At 48.9% G+C, this 4,701-nt stretch overlaps 1 pseudogene; it reads left to right on the forward strand.

Annotated features, from left to right (window-relative positions):
- Positions 1 to 2,391: 2,391 nt before the first annotated feature.
- Positions 2,392 to 4,498, forward strand: LOC131821075 (BOS complex subunit NCLN-like; annotated as a pseudogene).
- The last annotated feature ends 203 nt before the right edge of the window (positions 4,499 to 4,701 follow it).

Here is a 4,701-nt window from a genome sequence, read left to right on the forward strand (position 1 = left end):
AGTGGTGATTGAGGTTTACCTAAAATAATAAATTTAAAGACTGGTTGGAGCTGTCTGTGACTGTTGAGCAAAGACAGTGGGTTGCAGTGGGTATAGCCTGAACTTCAAGTATCTGGTGTGACAAAAGTACAGAATATTCACCATGGGACGGAAGGGGTCTTAAGATATCCAGGCTTGAATTTTCTAGAAAGGTACCTGCTGAAGAGGTATACATACTAGGACAAGATGATCCTAAACCATCACAATTTAGGTGGGGTGTGCAGCCAGCCAGAGCTGGAAGCTGAGGGGAAGAAGAGCAAGCAAAGAATAATGGTATCTGGGCGGAAACTGAGACAATGAAAGAGAAAGTTGGTACGGAAGAGAGAAGTTTTGAGTTTGAGTTGAGACATCATTTTTGATATTTAGTATCCTAATGATTATTTCATTTGGTTAAAAGGTATCTCTGCAAAATTCTTTGTATACATTTAGTATTTCCAAAGTATTTTAGGGGACTTGGCAGTATTTTCATTGAGCCTGGGATGCTTCACTAAAATGAAGAACAGAAAGCCTAAATTCATTTTTTTTTAAGATTTTACTTTTAGGGGGCCTGGATGGCTCAGTTGGTTAAAGTGTCTGCCTTCAGCTCAGGTCATGATCCCAGGGTCCTGGAACTGAGCCCCAAATTGGGACCCCACTCAGCAGAGAGCCTGCTTCTCCCTCTTCCTCTGCCTGGTGCTTGTTCATGCTTGTTCATTCTCTCTCGCTCTCTCTCTCTCTCTTAGCCAAATAAATAAATACAATCTTAGAAAAAAAGATTTTATTTTTAAGTAATCTCTACACCCAACATGGGGCTCAGACTTACAACCCCAAGATCAAGAGTCGCATGCTTTACTGACTGAGCCAGGCTGGCACCCCCCTAAAAGCCTAAATTCTAATACCAGTTCCATCATTATGTTGTATGGGACCTTAGCCACTTTGTGCCTCAGTTTCCTCACTATAAAATGCAGATAATAGCTTCTCTCCTCATCTCACATGGTTTTGTGATGATGAAAGAGAATATCAGACAATTTATATTAAATTTCTTTGACAAGAATAAGTTTAAGATTTATTCCAAATCTATTTCTCATAGTTAGTACATACCACTAACCTAGCAGAGATAGGGCAGGAGTGAATGAAGCTCCAGTGAGTAATCCAAGACAGAAATCTAGCAATGCCCAATAAGAAAATGACCAATGTAAGTTATGACCAGTGCTCACCTGGAACAGAGTGTTCGTGGGGGCGGGAGGACACATCTGGAAACAGCGGAACTTTTGCTCTGGAACATTAAGAAATGACAGGACCTAAGGGGTAGAGATGTTGCATTTTAGAACATTGGATAAGTTAAAACCAAAATGTAACAACGACCCTCATTTCTCACTTCAAAGTATAGACTGAAACTCCTGGGTTTATTTGACTCTGCTAAAAGGGTATCATCTCTAGTCAGAGGCAGCAGCTCCTGACCTCCTACCACTGCTCACCCGAAATGCACAGTCACTGTAGAAGATCCCAAAAGACTTGCAGGAATTTGTTAGTTTATATGTTACTAGAAACTTGGGATGCTGTAGTAAGGATGATAGAGTTTGCCCATATGTCTGGTAGCTAGAGCATTAGGATATACTTCTATTATCTTACTGATCTGATTAGCACAAATCTAGACTAAATCCTGAAACCCTAGAAATCCCTCAGCATGATGCAAAGGAAAGAATTCAAATACTTAGCCAGAGAAATATACTAGTGTAAATTTATCGGGAGAGACTTGCCTGCTCACTCTCTAATTACATCCTCTGAAAGGCCAGATGACTATATCTTCACTAAAAACTTGAGACAAATTACTGAGTTACGCCCAAATATCTTTTTGTTTTGTTGAAAAGAATGTGAAACTTTCAGAAGGGTTATAATAACACAAAAACTACTCATATACCCTTTAACCAAATACATCTATTGTTAACAATTTTATTTGAGGGGCGCCTGGGTGGCTCAGTGGGTTAAGCCTCTGCCTTTGGCTCAGGTCATGATCTCATGGTCCTGGGATGGAGCCCCGCATCAAGCTCTCTGCTCAGCGGGGAGCCTGCTTCCTCCTCTCTCTCTCTCTCTCTCTCTCTCTGCCTGCCTCTCTGCCTACTTGTGATCTCTCTCTCTCTGTCAAATAAATAAATCTTAAAAAATAAAAGAAAACTCACTTTAAAAAAAACATTTTAGCTTATTTGCTTTAGCATTTGTGTGGGGCTCTTTATATACGTGTATATATATAAACAGAATACTTTCTGAACTTTTTCAAAATAAGTGGCCTATATCGTGGTCCTTTATCCCTAAATATTTCAAGGTGTATTTTCTCAGAAGAGGAATATTCTCTTAGGTAACCCCAGTAAAGGTATGAACGTCACTGAGTTTAACATGAATACAGGGGCCCCGGCGGTTACCCATACTGAGGTGAGTGTGCAGGAATCGCCCCGTGTGGCCCACGGCGGCCCAGGATGCTGTTAGAAGTGGGCAAGGACCTGGAGAACATGCCGAAGGTGTCATGCCTGCCACTCGGCTCCATTACCAATGCACTGCACGAGTTCATCTACCGCAGGAAGCAATATGACCCACACAGGCACCCTTACTGCCTAGTCCCATCCTGAAAACCACCGGCTTCTGTCTACGGGTCCAACGCTCACCCTCAAGGCGTCCGCCGAGCCTGACCCCTCCCCACCCAGCTGCGGGGGGCACTGCGACCACAGCTCTCAATGCGCAGGCGCACTCATCGATGTGGACGTGCGGAGCCAAGCCGCGGCTGCGTGCTTCCGGCTGCGGCGCTTCTCTGAGCAGTACCAGAAGTCCTTGGGGCAGGTGGCCAGCGCCATGCTCCCGGTCCTGCCATAGGCCGTGGCCTTTCTGTCCCAGGACGTCATCCGGCAATTCGTGGAGATGGGGTCCAAGTTGCTGGCCATGCAGACCATTGCCCCCATGTTCCTTGCTGTGCATGATGAGGTCCTGCCCTCCATCTACACGCAGGCGCAGGCCAGCTCCGCTTCCCAGGGCTCTGCCTCTGTTACCAAATTACCGCTCCACCCAACCAGGGCCAACAGCTTCCGGATGGTCATGAGCGGAGTCCACAGCAAGGCTGCAAGAGACTGGTGGCTGATGTGGCTGGGTGGAGAGGACCTTACCACCATCATCGTCACGGCTCACTACGACACCTTCAGAGTGGCCTCTTGGCTGTCGCATGACATGGACTCAAACGAGAGCGGCATCTCTGTATTGCTACGGCTCACCCACGATTTCTCCAAGCTCTACGCCAACAAGCGCACCCACGCAGTGTACAATCTTCTGTTCTTTGCTTGTGGAGGGGCAAGTTCGACTACCAGGGAACCAAGCACTGATTGGAAGACACATAGACCACACAGATTCCAGCATACGCCAGTATACCGTGGCCTTTGTCCTCTGACACCGTGGGCCAAGCGGACAGCCTGTATCTTCATACGTCCCAGCCACCTTGCAAGGAGATGCTGCAACTTCACTTCCTGCAGAGCTGGAGACAGTGGCGGCCAGTTCCTGGAGCTGCTGTTCTCCGTGGTACACAAGATCAACCTCACTGAGAACATCCTGGCCTGGGAGCATGAGTGCTTCACCATACTCTGGCTGTCTGCCTTCACCCTGGCCCACATGGGGAGCCCTCCCCACCCCGCCCCCGATACCCCCACCCCCACCCCGCTAACCCATGACAGCCAGGGCAGTAGCAGCATGTACAGGAGATCTCAGGTCTGTTCTAAAACTCTGACCTACAACTTGAGGCTCAATGCAGAAGCCCTGACTCGAGTCATTTATAACCTGCCGGCACAGGGAACCCCTGAGACATGCTGGTCTTCCTAGAGCAGATGATCAAAGAGGAACAGCTGGACTTGGCAATGGGATTGTTCACCAGCCAGCCCCAAGCCACCCAGCTGGTGGACAAATACTGCATGTTCCTCAGCATGTGAGAACACTTCCTGAGTCACTACCAGAAGGGAGGGAAGCAGCACCACATCACAGCTGATAAATGAGACCCTGAGTTTGTCTTCCATGACCACCTGAAGCAGGTTATAAGAGCCTACAGGGTCAAGCCAGCCATTTTCTCCTTGCTCCTGGCCACCTGCATTGGTGCCTACTTCGGGGCGACCTACACAGCAGTCCAGGTGAGCAAGCAGGAGCTTAGGTGGGAGGCAAGGCCTCTGTGGGAGGGCCACCCTGGCCAGGTGAGTCCTCAGCATCCCCCTTCCATCCTGCCTAGAAGCAGGTGACCTTGCAGGTGGCCCTCAGGCCTTCCTTGAGGCAGGGTTTGCACCTGACCTCACTCAAACCCTCCTACTGCCTCCAGCACTGCAGCATCCTATACAAAACAGTTCAGGGACTGCTCCCGAATCCGTGCCGTGGCCACCCACCAGCGCAGGGAGCTTTGCACCTGCCACCCCTCCCTGCTCAGCAGCCGGCAAGAAGGCAGGGCTTCATCCCTTGCTGAGAGGCCCCAACCTGGAATCACAGAGCTTTTGTGTGTTGCTCCAGAGGACTTGGGGAGTCTTTCTCCTTTTTGTCCTTTGAACTCCCTTGGAGGAGCATTTATGCGGAAGTCCCAGGGCCAAGCCATGGACTTGGGAACGAGCCTGCCATTGAGCCCCGAGCCCTGGAGGTGACCCCATCGTCCTCAGGGCTTGTGAGCAGAGA

The sequence above is a fragment of the Mustela lutreola genome, chromosome X, assembly GCF_030435805.1.
Source record: "Mustela lutreola isolate mMusLut2 chromosome X, mMusLut2.pri, whole genome shotgun sequence".
Classification (NCBI taxonomy): domain Eukaryota; kingdom Metazoa; phylum Chordata; class Mammalia; order Carnivora; family Mustelidae; genus Mustela; species Mustela lutreola.